We start from the raw sequence: 15799 nt of genomic DNA, 5'->3' as shown, positions 1-15799 counted from the left end.
GTACTGGGGACCGGGGATCGGGGCCTGAGAGAGGGACAGGCCGGAGAGAGAGAGAGTACTGGGGACCGGGGATCGGGGCCTGAGAGAGAGAGAGAGAGGGGGAGTACTGGGGACCAAGGCCGGAGAGAGAGAGTGCTGGGGACCGGGGATCGGGGCCTGAGAGAGGGACAGGCCGGAGAGAGAGAGCTGGGGATCGGGGCCTGAGAGAGAGAGAGAGGGAGAGAGAGGGAGTACTGTGGACCGGGGCCTGAGAGAGAGACAGGCCGGAGAGAGAGGGAGTACTGTGGACCGGGGCCTGAGAGAGAGACAGGCCGGAGAGAGAGGGAGTACTGTGGACCGGGGCCTGAGAGAGAGGGGGAGAGTACCGGGGCCCGCGAGAGACAGTGCCCGAGGCCGCAGAAACCAGGGAGTGTGAGTGAGACAGACAGAGAGTACTGGGGGGGGGCCCGAGCATCCCGGAGTGTGGAGGCCGGAGAGACTGCGGACAGTGGAGGCCCGAGCCGGGCTCCTGAGGGAGCGGGCCGCGGACACAGAGGCCGACGGCACGGTGAGTGACCCCAGGACAGCAGCAGGCCGCCCGAGGCCGGCTCCGCCCGTTCAGTAAGGCCCGTGGCTCTTGTCTGATCCCTGGGCCCTCGACTACACTTCCCTGCCCGCTCCCCATAAACCTTGGCTCTCTTAGAGCTCACACATCTGTCTGTCTCCGCCTTAAAACAGTGTGCCCCCGGGGGGGTGTCAGTGTCTCTACACGAGGAGAGTGTGCCCCGGGGGGTGTCAGTGTCTGTCTACACGGGGAGAGTGTGCCCCAGGGGGGTGTCAGTGTCTGTCTACACGGGGAGAGTGTGCCCCAGGGGGGTGTCAGTGTCTGTCTACACGGGGAGAGTGTGTTTTGGGGGGGTGTCAGTGTCTGTCTACACGGGGAGAGTGTGCCCCGGGGGGGTGTCAGTGTCTGTCTACACGGGGAGAGTGTGCCCCGGGGGTGTGTCAGTGTCTCTACACGGGGAGAGTGTGCCCCGGGGGGGTGTCAGTGTCTGTCTACACGGGGAGAGTGTGCCCCGGGGGTGTGTCAGTGTCTCTACACGGGGAGAGTGTGCCCCAGGGGGTGTCAGTGTCTGTCTACACGGGGAGAGTGTGCCCCGGGGGTGTGTCAGTGTCTCTACACGGGGAGAGTGTGCCCCAGGGGGGTGTCAGTGTCTCTACACGGGGAGAGTGTGCCCCAGGGGGGTGTCGGTGTCTGTCTACACGGGGAGAGTGTGCCCCAGGGGGGGTGTCAGTCTCTACACGGGGAGAGTGTGCCCCAGGGGGGTGTCAATGTCTGTCTACACGGGGAGAGTGTGCCCCGGGGGGTGTCAGTGTCTCTACACGGGGAGAGTGTGCCCCAGGGGGTATCAGTGTCTCTACACGGGGAGAGTGTGCCCCAGGGGGTGTCAGTGTCTCTACACGGGGAGAGTATGCCCCAGGGGGTGTCAGTGTCTCTACACGGGGAGACTGTGCTCCAGGGGGGTGTCAGTGTCTCTACATGGGGAGAGTGTGCCCCGGGGGGTGTCAGTGTCTACAGGGGGAGAGTGTGTCCCAGGAGGTGTCAGTGTCAGTCTCTACACTGGGAGAGTGTGCCCCAGGGGGTGTCAGTGTCTGTCCACGGGGAGAGTGTGCCCCAGGGGGGTGTCAGTGTCTGTACACGGGGAGGGTGTGCCCCGGGGGGTGTCAGTGTCTGTACACTGGGAGAGTGTGCCCTAGGGGGTGTCAGTGTCTGTACACAGGGAGAGTGTGCCCGGGGAGGTGTCAGTGTCTCTACTCTGGGTGAGTGTGCCCCAGGGGTTGTCCGTGTCTACATGGGGAGAGTGTGCCCCAGGGGGTGTCAGTGTTTCTACACAGGGAGAGTGTGCCCCGGGGGGTGTCAGTGTCTCTACACGGGGAGAGTGTGCCCCAGGGGTTGTCCGTGTCTACATGGGGAGAGTGTGCCCCAGGGGGTGTCAGTGTCTCTACACGGGGAGAGTGTGCCCCAGGGGTTGTCCGTGTCTACATGGGGAGAGTGTGCCCCAGGGGGTGTCAGTGTTTCTACACGGGGAGAGTGTGCCCCGGGGGGTGTCAGTGTCTCTACACGGGGAGAGTGTGCCCCAGGGGTTGTCCGTGTCTACATGGGGAGAGTGTGCCCCAGGGGGTGTCAGTGTCTCTACACGGGGAGAGTGTGCCCCAGGGGTTGTCCGTGTCTACATGGGGAGAGTGTGCCCCAGGGGGTGTCAGTGTTTCTACACGGGGAGAGTGTGCCCCAGGGGGTGTCAGTGTCTCTACACGGGGAGATTGAGCCCGGGTTGCGGGGCGTAGGGGGGTTCAGTGTCTCTACACGGGGAGAGTGTGCCCCGGGGGTGTCAGTGTCTCTACACGGGGAGAGTGTGTCCGGGGTGGGTGGGGGGGGGGGCGGGGGCATTCAGTGTCTCTACACGGGGAGAGTGTGCCCCAGGGGGTGTCAGTGTCTCTACACGGGGAGAGTGTGCCCGGGGTGGGGGGGGGGGGGCGGGGGCGTTCAGTGTCTCTACACGGGGAGAGTGTGCCCGAGGGGGGCGGTGTCATGAAGCATCCCAGTCCCTCTAGTTCCCACTGATCATGGAATGTGTGAAGTATACTGATGGACCCCATGTGATGCATGGCCAGGAACAAACGGGCATGAACGTAGCCACGGAAGAGAGGCAGGCAGTCGGGCCTAACAGCCCCTTCGACCACCCACTGCCTATACCTGTTTATGGCCACGTCTGGGAGCAGTCTTATTAGGTGGTCCTCCAACCCTGTTGGATGTTTTTGCACTTGCTGCCTTGTCTGCACTTTGGGTGGTTTTGTTCCCAAGGTTGCTGTCTTTCACTGCTCTGTACACAAGAGGTGACAGCCCACAGGCTAATAATCTCACTGCATTGTATAGACCCGGTCCGAGTCCCTGTGGTCCATGTGCTCAATGTCCTGGGCACACAGCCGGTTTCTGTCCTATTCAATTTGTGATTTTTGTAGTCGGTGTAGCTGAGAATGAAATTCTACATGGATGATTTTTTCTAAATGTATCAGGATAGGTAAATTACAGATGGGGGGAGTGGGGTAGAATAGTGTCTGTCTGCACGGGGAGAGTGTTCCCAGGGTGGTGTCCATGTCTTTACATGGGCAGGGGGAGGCTGGGCAGTGTCTGCCGATACAGCGAGTGTGTGACTGACTGGGGATCGGATCAGTGTCTATCTACACGGGGTGAGTGTGCCTGTGTTGGGGAGGTCAGTGTCTATACATTTGGAGACTGGGGGCCGGGGTTAGTGTGTGTCTGTTTTACAAGGGAAGAGTGAACCCATGAGTTGGTGTCAGTGTCTGTCCTCAGAAAATGCTGGCAATCTCAGTGGCTCGGGCAGCATCTGTGGAGAGAAACAGAGTTAACGCTTCGGGTCGATGACCCTTCGTCAGAACTGGCAAAAGTTCAAAGTGTAACAGATTCTTAAGGAAATGCAAGGGGGCACTGAAAGGGGGAGGGGAGGAAAGAACAAAAAGGAAGGTCTGTGATGAGGTGGAAGGCAGGAGAGATTTGAGACACAAAAGGGATGATGGATCAAATTGAGATGGTAATGGCACAAGTTAGGAAACAAAAGATGAGTCTAGATAGGGTGTGAATGGCAGAATAATTACTAGCTGCCACGGGAAACAAAAAGGGGAGTAGTTTGTAAAAATAAAAAAGGGGGGAGAATGGGCAGAGGTTAAAACATGAGGTGCTGTTCCTCGAGCTTGCATTGAGCTTCATTGGAACAGTTTGAGGCCGAGGACAGAGAGGTCAGAGTGGAGCGGAGGTTTAAAGAGACAGGCGACCGGAAGCTCAGGGTCACGCTTATGGACAATTTTTTTTCTCCCCTTGTCCAGTCTCGTCCCACCTACATGGTGTATGCAAACAACTTGCATTTTTAAAGCACCTATTAAACATCCCAAGGCCCTTCACAGAAGTATTATGAGATAAAAAATTTGAAATCGAGCCATATAATTAGAAATTAGTGCAGGTGACCAACAGCTTGGTCAAAAAGGTATGTTTTAAGGAGCGCCTTGAAGGAGGCAAGAGAGGCGGAGAGGTTTAGGCAGGGAGTTCCAGAGCTTGGGACCAAGGAAACTGAAGGCACGGCCACCAATGGTTGAGCCATTTATTATCAGGGATGCTCAGAATGGCAGAATTAAAGGAGTGCAGACATCTCCGGTGAGGGTTGTGGGGCTGGAGGAGATTAGAGGTAGGGAGCGGCAAGGCCATAAAGGGATTTGAAAATAAAAGTGAGAATTTTGAAATCGAGGCATTGCTTAACCAGGAGACAATGTAGGTCATTGAGCACCGGCATGATGGGTGAGCGGGACTTGGTGCAAGTTAGGGCACGGGCAGCCAAGTTGAGCGGCCAGAGCGAGGCGAGGTACCGCCTGTCCCAGCTGCTGCCTCTTGATGCTCTTGGCTGAGTGTCCTGGGGATCTGAAGCACAAGAGGTATGAAGAGAAAGCAGGAAAGGGGTACTGATGGAATGATCAGCCATGATCTTATTGAATTGTGGTGCAAGCTTGAAGGGCCGAATGGCCTACTCCTTCACCTATTTTCTATGTTTCTATGTTTTGGATCACCTCTAGTTTACGTAGGGTAGAATGTGAGAGGCCAGCCTGGAGTGCATTGGAATAGTCAAGTCTAGAGGTAATAAAGGCATGGATGAGGGCTTTAGCAGCGGAAGAGCTGAGACGAGGGCGGAGACGGGCGATGTTACGGAGGTGGAATTAGGCGGTCTTAGTTATGCTGCGGAAATTGGTCGAAAGCTCATTTCAGGGTCAAATATGACACTACGGTTGCAAACAGTTTGGTTCAGCCTCAGACAGAAGTTGGGAAGAGGGATGGAGTCAGTGGCTCGGGAACAGAGTTTGTGGCGAGGACCGAAAAAAAACTTCGGTCTTCCCAATATTCAATTAGAGAAAATGTCTGCTCATCCAGAACTGGATGTCGGACAAGCAGTCCAAACAATTTAGAGACGGTGGAGGGGTCAAGAGAAGTGGTAGTGAGGTAGAGCTGGATGTCATCAACGTACATGTGGAAACTGACATACAGACAGAATTGATTAATCCTTCAAGTCAGTCAGTGTGCAATAATGAGTACCGTACGGAGTTCACACACATACATGGGGGTAGCCTATATATAATGCTCTGTAGCCATATACCCCTCGATCTCACACACAGCCATAAGAACATAGGAATTAGGAGCAGGAGTAGGCCAGTCAGTGCTTCGAGCCAATATGATCATAAAGAAAAGACTTGCATTTATATAGCACCTTTGACGACCACGAGATATCTAAAAGTGCTTTGCAGCCAATGAAGTACTTTTGGAAAGTAGTCGCTGTTGTAATGTAGGAAATCATAGCTGACCATCGACCTCAACTCCACCTTCCTGCCCTATCCCCATATCCCTTGATTCCCAAAATCTATCGATCTCAGTCTTGAATATACTCAAAGATTCACAACCCTCTGAGTGAAGACATTTCTTCCTCATCTCCGTCCTAAATGGCCAACCCCTTATTCTGAGACACTGACCACTGGTTCTAGAACTCTTCAGCCAGGGTACAATAATGTCTTAAGTAACTGTGCACAATGTTTTTATTTCCTGCCTCCGCAGTATTTTGCTTTTATCTTACACAGACAGAGCCAGGTCACAATAATGTCCTGTGCTGCAAATATATAAAACACCCAGAGCAAGAACACGGACACACATTCGTGTGCTAAAACCTGTATAAATACATAGCCACAGCACAGTCGTGCCTTGTGCAACATGTACATCTGAAACTCAATCACTGCACTGCTCCTCAACAGAGATGCATTCAGCAACCATTACTGAGTCAGATACCGAATGCACATTGACAATGGAGGTTGTACCATCTTTACATTCAAACCACTGAACTAATCAGTCGGTACAGCCCTGGCCTGAATGACATTTACCTGTCCGCTTCTGGAGACAGCAAGTTCTTCAGGAAGGACGTTCTTGCTATTGAGGGAGTGCAGCGAAAGTTCACCAGATTGATTCCCGGGATGGCAGGACTGACATATGAGGAAAGACTGGATCGACTGGGCCTGTATTCACTGGAGTTTAGAAGGATGAGAGGGGCTCTCATAGAAACATATAAAATTCTGACGGGATTGGACAGGTTAGATGCAGGAAGAATGTTCCCGATGTTGGGGAAGTCCAGAACCAGGGGACACAGTCTAAGGATAAGGGGTAGGCCATTTAGGACTGAGATGAGGAGAAACTTCTTCACCCAGAGAGTTGTGAACCTGTGAAATTCCCTACCGCAGAGAGTTGATGCCAGTTCATTGGTTATATTCAAGAGGGAGTTAGATACGGCCCTTACTGCTAAAGGGATCAAGGGGTATGGAGAGAAAGCAGGAAAGAGGCACTGAGGGAATGATCAGCCATGATCATATTGAATGGTGGAGCAGGCTCGAAGGGCCTAATGGCCTACTCCTGCACGAATTTTCTATGTTTCTGCTTCAATACAACATGCGCCCACTATACTGAGTCAAGAACAACAACAACTTGTATTTATATAGCACCTGTTAACACAGTAAAGCGAGCCAAGCAAAATTTGGCACCGAGCCACATGACCGAAAGCTTGGTCAAAGAGAGAGGTTTTAAGGAGTGTCTTAAAGGAGGAGAGAGAGGAGGCGGAGAGGTTTAGGGAGGGAATTCCAGAGCTTAGGGCCTTGAAAGGAATGTTACTCAGCCAGTGACTCTGATTGCGACGGATGTGATTCAGTAATGAAGCCCCCAGCATGTGTTTCATTGCACTCCCACACAGGAAACATGTTCGTTCTTCCTCAAATACAGAGTTAGCGAAAAGTACACCGTTGGTTTCTGTTGTGCTGTTATCGAGCAGGGGCTTTTCAGTGAACTGACTCTCTGTTAAACCCAGCTTCAAGTAATAGCATCATTTTAAATATACAGCTTCAATTCTCTCCCCCCCCCCCCCCCCCCCCTCGAGTGGAGAGGAAAGCACATGATCTGCTCTAATCCCTCTGCTCGAGCTGTTTTTGAGCTGACCGCCTCCTTGCCTTGCTGGATCTTATAAGGTAACTTGCATTTCTGTAGCGCCTTTCACGCCCACTAGACGTCCCAAAGTGCTTCACAGCCATTTGAAGTACTTTTTGAAGTGCGGTCACTGTTGTAATGTGGGAAACGTGGCAGTCAATTTGCGCACAGCAAGCTCCCACAAACAGCAATGTGATAATGAGCAGCTAATCTGTTTTAGTGATGTTGGTTGAGGGGTAAATATTGGTCAGGACGCCGGGGGAGAACTCCCCTGCTCTTCTTTGAAACAGTGCCAGGGGGTCTTTTATGTTCACCTGAGAGGGCAGACGGGGCCTCGGTTTAAGGTCTCGTCCGAGAGACGGCACTTTCGACAGGGCTCGACACGACACCGGAGTGTCAGCCTAGATTTTTGTGCTCGAGTCTCTGGGATGGGTCTTGAACCCACAACCTACTGACTCCAAGGCGAGGGAGCTACCCACTGAGCCACGGCCGACACTGAAGAAATGGGAAAAGCGACCTTGAAGTTGTCGGGTTGTCATTTTTAAAACCCATCTGGCTCATTAATGTCCTTTTTTTCGGGAAGTAAACCTGTTGTCCTTACCCGGCCTCGCCACTGTGTAACCCCAATCCCACACCAACGTGGTTGACTCTTTAACTGCTCTCTGAAGTGACTTTGCACACCACTTGGTTGTATGACCTTCTTCTCAGGGCAACTAGGGATGGGCAATAACTGCCGGCTTTGCCAGTAACGCCCACCTCCCAAGAATGGAAAATAAAAATGACGTTCTGATGCTGGTTGCGGAGGAAGTGGAGTCTGTGGTATCGAGCTGGTTTAAACCCAATGTGGAAGCAATTTGCAACCAGTGTCCGACTAGCAGCTATTTCCTTCGTTGAGGCGTTTTAAAAATGCTTTAAAGCAAGATGGAGTGTGCAGTCTGCAGGGCATCCAACGCTGCTGAAAGAAAAGCCTGTTCCCATTTAAAGATTATTTTTATTTCCTTCCTTTCGGTCCGCCATCGCCAGTCTTCCATTTTGCCGAAATATGATCCTACCTGTGAAATTTGAAATCGTGTGGTTCCTGATCATTTCTGTATGGTCCCACTGTTCTGGGGTTCTGATGCAATGTGTCCAGATACCCAAGAGTCCTGAGTTTTCTCTCCCAGTCTTCGGCTGCTGGCTTACCCGTAGACTGGTGCAGTTTATATCCTGCTGCCGTCGGTTGCTAAGTTGCCTTTTGGCATTGCGACACATCCTGTGCTATTTGGTCCATCTGGAACGAATTAACCAAAAAGCCAGCCATCCAGCAACGCTTTCAAAAGTAAAAAAAAAAAACACTCGCACACAACTTGTGAGCATGAAATGGCTGGAGCGATAGGGAGAAATTATATTGGTTAGTCTTCAAGAATTTTTTTTACGTATAAAAATTAGCCACTTGCATTACAAGTTTGCGATGCATTTATATTGGAGTCTTGAGTTGTTTTGAAAATGAAGTAATTTAATCAAGTTTCCCATGATAATTGGGTTATTTTATTGCTTCAAAGGTGCTGTCTGAATGCAATGATGGTTTAAATTTGTATGATTATTTTCCAGAGGTATCACCGGCCCCACTTCCCGACCCTTTTCAGAACTGGACAGATTGAAGGCCCAGCTTGGCGGCGTAAGTCTTCGCGACCGAATTTTGTTATGCAGCCTTTGTCTTTCTAATGGGATTTGTTAAAATTGTTTTGTGCTCTGTGGATGTGAGTATTGGTGCAGATATCTTCTTAAGAAGCAAGTGATTTGTGGAGGCATCACATCCCATGAATTTCTGCACTTGAATTGCGTAACTTGATTTGCCGCCCAATACTGCAGTATTGCTTCAAAAAGCCCGTGCTAAAGCTAAAATACGATTTTGCTAAGTACTAATAAATCACTTGGCCTTGTTGTTGCGCCTCCTCGGGTCTAGATGGCAGCCCTGGCTTTAGTAGCTCTTCCAGTTTGCACTACAGCCTGTTGGTCCATTTGTATTGCAGAATTATCTATGCTCAAAGTAGTTCTGCAATACATGTTTCTTCCAGTATTCTGATTGTGTCAAGTTTTCGCTACGTGGTGACTTTGGAACGTAGCATTACAGAATAATTACAGCACAGAAAGAGGCCATTCAGCCTGTCGAGCCTGTGCCGGCTCTCTGCTAGTTCCTTTCCCCATAGCCCTGAAAATTTTATCCTTCAGGTACTTGCCCAATTCCGTTTTGAAAGCCACGATTGAGTCTGCCTCCACCACCCTTTCAGGCCGTGCATTCCAGATCCTCACCACTCGCTGCGTAAAAAAAATGTCCTCATGTCGCCTTTGGTTCTTCTGCCAATCACCTTAAATCTGTGTCCACTGGTTCTCCACCTTTCTGCCACTGGGAATGCTTTCTCTCTCTCTACTCTGTCTAGACCCCTCATGATTTTGAACACCTCTATCAAATCTCCTCTCAAACTTCTCTGCTTTAAGGAGAACAGCCCCAGCGTCTCCAGTGTAGCCACGTAACTGAAGTCCCTCATCTCTGGAACCATTCTTGTAAATCTTACCTGCACCCTCTAAAGCCTTCACATCCTTCCTAAAGTGCAGTGTCCAGAATTGGACACAATACTCCAGTTGAGGCCGAACCAGAGTTTTATAAAGGTTTATCATAACTTCCTTGCTTTTGCACTTATCCCTCTATTTATGAAGCCCAGGATCCCGTATGCTTTTGTAACCACTTTCTCAACCTGCCCTGCCACCTTCAACAGTTTGTGTACATATAATCCCAGGTCTTTCTGTTCCTGCATCCCCTTTAGTTTATATTGCCTCTCCTCGTTCTTCCTATCAAAATGTATCACTTCGCACTTCTCTGCGTTAAATTTCATCTGCCACGTGTCCGCCCATTTCACCAGCCTGTCTGTGTCCTCTTGAAGTCTCTCACTATCCTCCTCACTGTTCACTATACTTTCATGTTTTGTGTCCACCTTAAATTTTGAAATTGTACACCTAACTCCAAATCATTAATATACATCAAGAAAAGCAGTGGTCCTAGTACCGACCCTGGGGAACACCACTGTATGCCTTCCTCCAGTCTGAAAAACAACTGTTCACCACTACTCTCTGTTTCCTGTCACTTAGCCAATTTCTATCCATGCTGCCACTGTCCCTTTTATTCCATTGGCTTCACAGCCTTTTCGAAGTTTGCAACAAAAGACATGCTCCATTGTTTCTGGTGGTGGTCCTTTGTCACAGCCTGACAAATTGTCAACTCATTGCAATATTGACCTTGCAGCCTCCAGAGGAGCTTCTGGATATCCCCTGGGCTGGCAGCACCTCAATAATAATACAGTATTGTTGCCTAAGTCAAGTCTGGTGTTAGTAACACAGTGATTTAAAAGGGGCATTAAAAACATATTGCCATCCATTGTAGAGGTTGCACATCCGTAATTCCAGATACTGTGGTTGGACAAGAACCATATCATTTCATAGAAACATAGAAAATAGGTGCAGGAGTAGGCCATTCTGTTTACAATATACATAGATGACCTGGAAGAGGGGACAGAGTGTAGTGTAACAAAATTTGCAGATGGCACAAAGATTAGTGGGAAAGCGGGTTGTGTAGAGGACAGAGAGAGGCTGCAAACAGATTTAGATAGGTTAAGCGAATGGGCTAAGGTTTGGCAGATGGAATACAATGTCGGAAAGTGTGAGGTCATCCATCTTGGGGGGGGGAAAAAAACAGGTAAAGGGAATATTATTTGAATGGGGAGAAATTACAACATGCTGCGGTGCAGAGGGACCTGGGGGTCCTTGTGCATGAAACTCTTTTGGAGTTTACCTGAAAAAACATAAACATTAAACCGTGCCACCCGCCCTGGATGACACACCAGACATTTACAAGGCCCTTTTTTTTCTTTTTTGTGTTTTTTTTTTGTGTTCTTTTTTTTTGGGCACTAAAATCACATTTTTTCCTCCAGTGCCCCCTATAAAAGGGGTCCTTGTGCATGAATCCCAAAAAAGTTAGTTTGCAGGTGCAGCAGGTAATCAGGAAGGCGAATGGAATGTTGGCCTTCATTGCGAGAGGGATGGAGTACAAAAGCAGGGAGGTCCTGCTGCAACTGTATAGGGTATTGGTGAGGCCGCACCTGGAGTACTGCGTGCAGTTTTGGTCACCTTACTTAAGGAAGGATATACTCGCCTTGGAGGTGGTACAGAGACGATTCACTAGGCTGATTCCGGAGATGAGGGGGTTACCTTATGATGATAGATTGAGTAGACTGGGTCTTTACTCATTGGAGTTCAGAAGGATGAGGGGTGATCTTATAGAAACATTTAAAATAATGAAAGGGATAGACAAGGTAGAGGCAGAGAGGTTGTTTCCACTGGTCGGGGAGACTAGAACTAGGGGGCACAGCCTCAAAATACGAGGGAGCCAATTTAAAACCGAGTTGAGAAGGAATTTCTTCTCCCAGAGGGTTGTGAATCTGTGGAATTCTTTGCCCAAGGAAGCAGTTGAGGCTAGCTCATTGAATGTATTCAAATCACAGATAGATAGATAGATTGTTAACCAATAAGGGAATTAAGGGTTATGGGGAGCGGGCGGGTAAGTGCAGCTGAGTCCACGGCCAGATCAGCCATGTAGGCTCGAGGGGCTAGATGGCCTACTCCTGTTCCTAATTCTTATGTTATGTTCATTCGGCTTTTGAGCCTGCACCACCATTCAATATGATCATGGCTGATCAGTCAGGAGTGTGATGGAATACTCACTTGGTGAGTGCAGCTCCAACAACACTCGTGAAACTCGACACCATCCAAGTCAAAGCAGCCCACTTGATTGGCACCCCATCCACCACTTTAAACATTCACTCCCTCCGGCGCACCGTGGCTGCAGTATGTACCAGCTATAAGATGCACTGCAGCAACTCACCAAGGCTTCTTCAGCACCTCCCAAACCCATGACCTGTACCACCTAGAAGGACAATGGCAGCAGGCACATATGTCGAGGAGCCAACTAGAGAGCTGGCCATCTTGGACTGGGTGTTGTGTAATGAGAAAGGACTAATTAGCAATCTTGTTGTGCGAGGCCCTCTGGGGGAGAGCGACCATAATATGGTAGAATTCTTTATTTAGATGGAGAGTGACAGTGTTAATTCAGAGACTAGGGTCCTGAATTTAAGGAAAGGTAACTGATGGTATGAGATGTGAATTGGCTAGGATAGACTGGCAAATGATACTTAAAGGGTTGACAGTGGATAGGCAATGGCAGACATTTATAGATTACATGGATGAACTTCAACAATTGTACATCACTCTGGAATAAAAATAATACGGGCAAGGTAGCTCAACCGTGGCTAACAAGGAAAATTAGGGATAGTGTTAAATCCAAGGAAGAGGCTTATAAATTGGCCAGAAAAAGCAGCAAACCTGAGGATTGGGAGAAATTTAGAATTCAGCAGAGGAGAACAAAGGGTTTAATTAGGAGGGGGGGAAATAGAGTATGAGTGGAAGCTTGCTGGGAACATAAAAACTGACTGCAAAAGCGTCTACAAATATGTGAAGAGAAAAAGATTAGTGAAGACCAACGTAGATTCCTTGCAGTCAGAATCAGGTGAATTTATAATGGGGAACAAAGAAATGACAAACCAATTGAACAAATACTTTGGATCTGTCTTCACAAGAAAGACATGAACAACCTTCCGGAAATAATAGGGGTTCGAGGATCTAGCGAAAAGGAGGAACTGAAGGAAATCCTTATTAGTCAGGAAATTGTGTTAGGGAAGTCGATGGGATTGATAAATCCCCAGGGCCTGATAGGCTGAATCCCTCAAGGAAGTGGCCCCAGAAATAGTGGATGCATTGGTGATCATTTTCCAACATTCTATAGACTCTGGATCAGTTCCAATGGACTGGAGGGTAGTTAATGTAACCCCACTTTTTTAAAAAAAAAAGGAGGGAGAGAGAAAAAGGGGAATTATAGACCGGTTAGCCTGACCGATGGTGGGGAAAATGTTGGAATCAATTATTAAAGATGAAGTAGCAGCGTATTTCGAAAGCCGTGACTGGATCGGTCCAAGTCAGCATGGATTTATGAAAGGGAAATTGTGCTTGACAAACCTCCTAGCATTTTTTGAGGATGTAACTAGTAGAGTGGACAAGGGAGAATGGTGTATTTGGACTTTCAAAAGGCTTTTGACAAGGTCCCACACAAGAGATTAGTGTGTAAAATTAAAGCACATGGTATTGGGGGTAATGTACTGATGTGGTTAGAGAACTGGTTGGCAGACAGGAAGCAGAGAGTCGGAATAAACAGTTCCTTTTCAGAATGGCAGGCAGTGACCAGTAGGGTGCCGCAGGGCTCAGTGCTGGGACCCCAGTTATTTACAATATACATCAATGATTTAGATGAAGGAATTGAATGTAATATCTCCAAGTTTGCAGATGACACTAAGCCGGGTGGCAGTGTGAGCTGAGAGGAGGATGCTAAGAGGCTGCAGGGTGACTTGGACAGGTTAGGTGAGTGGGCAAATGCATGGCAGATGCAGTATAATGTGGATAAATGTGAGGTCATCCACTTTGGTAGCAAAAACAGGAAGACAGAATATTATCTGAATGGTGACAGATTAGGAAAAGGGGAGGTGCAACGAGACCTGGGTATCATGGTACATCAGTCATTGAGGTTTGGCATGCAGGTTCAGCAGGCGGTGAAGAAGGCAAATGATATGTTGGCCTTCATAGCTAGAAGATTTGAGTATAGGAGCAGGGAGGTCTTACTGCAGTTGTACAGGGCCTTGGTGAGGCCTCACCTGGAATATTGTGTTCAGTTTTGGTCTCCTAATCTGAGGAAGGACGTTCTTGCTATTGAGGGAGTACAGCGAAGATCACCAGATTGATTCCCGGGATGGCAGGACTGACATATGAGGAGAGACTGGATCAACTGGGCTTGTATCCACTGGAGTTTAGAAGAATGAGAGGGGATCTCATAGAAACATATAAAATTCTGACGGGATTGGACAGGTTAGAGGCTGGAAGAATGTTCCTGTTGCTGGAGAGTTCCAAATCCAGGGGTCACAGTCTAAGAATAAGGGGTAAGCCATTTAGGACCGAGATGAGGAGAAACTTCTTCACTGAGAGTTGTTAACCTGTGGAATTCTCTACCACAGAAAGTTGTTGTGGCCAGTTCGTTCGATATATTCAAAAGGGAGTTAGATATGGCTCTTACGGCCAAAGGCATTAAGGGGTATGGAGAGAAAGCAGGTAAGGGGTACTGAGATTAAATGATCAGCCATGATCTTATTGAATGGGTCAAATGGCCTGCTCCTGCACCTAAGTTCTATGTTTCTATGGGAACACCATCACCTGCAAGTTCCCCTCTAAGTCACACACCATCCTGACTTGAAAATATATCGTCGTTCCTTCATCGTCACTGGGTCAAAATCCTGGAACTCCTTCCCTAACAGCACTGTGGGAGCATCTTCACCACACGGACTGTAGAGGTTCAAGAAGGTGGCTCACCACCACCTTCTCAAGGGCAACTAGGGATGGGCAATAAATGCCGGCCTTGCCAGTGACACCCACATCCCAGGTTCGAATATAAAACTAAATCTAGACTTATTGCACTGTCTTCTACCATAAACTTGTTTCTTTCCCTCGGACCTCCAAACCTCGGGGTATTTTATCAGTTTTTCCTCCAGCATTGACATCACCTAATTACCAGATCCTGGCCCAAAAAGTACCATTTGTGGCACTGAACCCTATTCAGCTTGAAGCCAGTCTCGCGTGTTTGGATGCGAAGAGCCCAAGCTTATCTGGAACAGCCACTGCACTGTTTAGTCTGCATGCACAATGCATGAAAAGCAAGGAATGTGCTCTATTTTTCTTCTGGGTTACAAACCTGTTGGTTTGCTTCGGTAACAATAATGAAGGAACAAAAAGAGTCCTTATTGTTGGTTTTACAGTTACAGTATTACTGGGATACTAGCTGCCGGGATCCATTGCAGGAAACCTTGCACTTAAGGCATTGTTGTGCAGTATGTCTCGTATGATATTTAAATTTACTGCCTCCAATTACTCGCACCATTGCCACAGCCAGTGACAAACCACATGGTGTTACACCGCTCAAACTACTGTCTCCAGGCACAGTCCACATATGGCGTCGAAAGTTCTGCTAAGTGACCCACTCCTCCCCACCTATCCTTTTCTTTCCAAGACTGACCGAACTACTGTGCAGTTCCAACATCTATTTTTACAATGTCTGTCCTTGCTTGCCTTGTTTTTTGTTTTGTCCTGAGTTGTGCACAAATTTCTCTCCAGTGCAGTGACATACGGTTGGCACACCTCTGCCCAGGCGAGTGCTTTTGGATGAGACATTAAACTGAGGCTCTCTCGAAGGTCTGCTCTCAGGTGGATGTGAAAGATCCTGTGGCACTGTTTCGGAGAATCGCAGGAGAGTTATGCCCGGTGTCCTGGCCAATATTTATCCCTCAACCAACATCACTAAATCAAATTATTTGGTCATTATCTCGTTGCTGTTTGTGGGAGCTTGCTGTGCGCAAACTGGCTGCCACATTTCCTACACTGCAACAGTGACTACACTTCAAAAATACTTCATTGGCTATGAAGCACTTTGTGCATTTCATGACCTCAGTGCGTCCCAATGTCAATCCAAATCTTTCTTTCCTTTTTGCTGTGGTACTTGTATTTATAACGATACATGCCTTGCATTGAAATTTCTCGTACCTCATGCAGTTGATTACTGAA

At 48.7% G+C, this 15799-nt stretch overlaps 1 protein-coding gene across 3 annotated transcripts in view; it reads left to right on the top strand.

Moving 5' to 3' along the window:
• The first annotated feature begins 118 nt into the window (after positions 1-118).
• Positions 119-15799, top strand: part of gabpa (GA binding protein transcription factor subunit alpha) — a 46037-nt gene continuing 30356 nt past the window's right edge. For all 3 annotated transcript variants that reach the window (XM_070893223.1, XM_070893221.1, XM_070893222.1), the window contains exons 1-2: positions 119-547; positions 8645-8711. The gene's annotated coding sequence lies outside the window, so the exon portion shown is untranslated. The remainder of the gene's footprint in view (positions 548-8644; positions 8712-15799) is intronic.

Source organism: Pristiophorus japonicus, chromosome 11 (assembly GCF_044704955.1).
Source record: "Pristiophorus japonicus isolate sPriJap1 chromosome 11, sPriJap1.hap1, whole genome shotgun sequence".
Taxonomy (NCBI): Eukaryota; Metazoa; Chordata; class Chondrichthyes; family Pristiophoridae; genus Pristiophorus; species Pristiophorus japonicus.
Note: the sequence above shows the minus strand (reverse complement) of the source record. Positions and strands in the feature narration are given on the sequence as shown.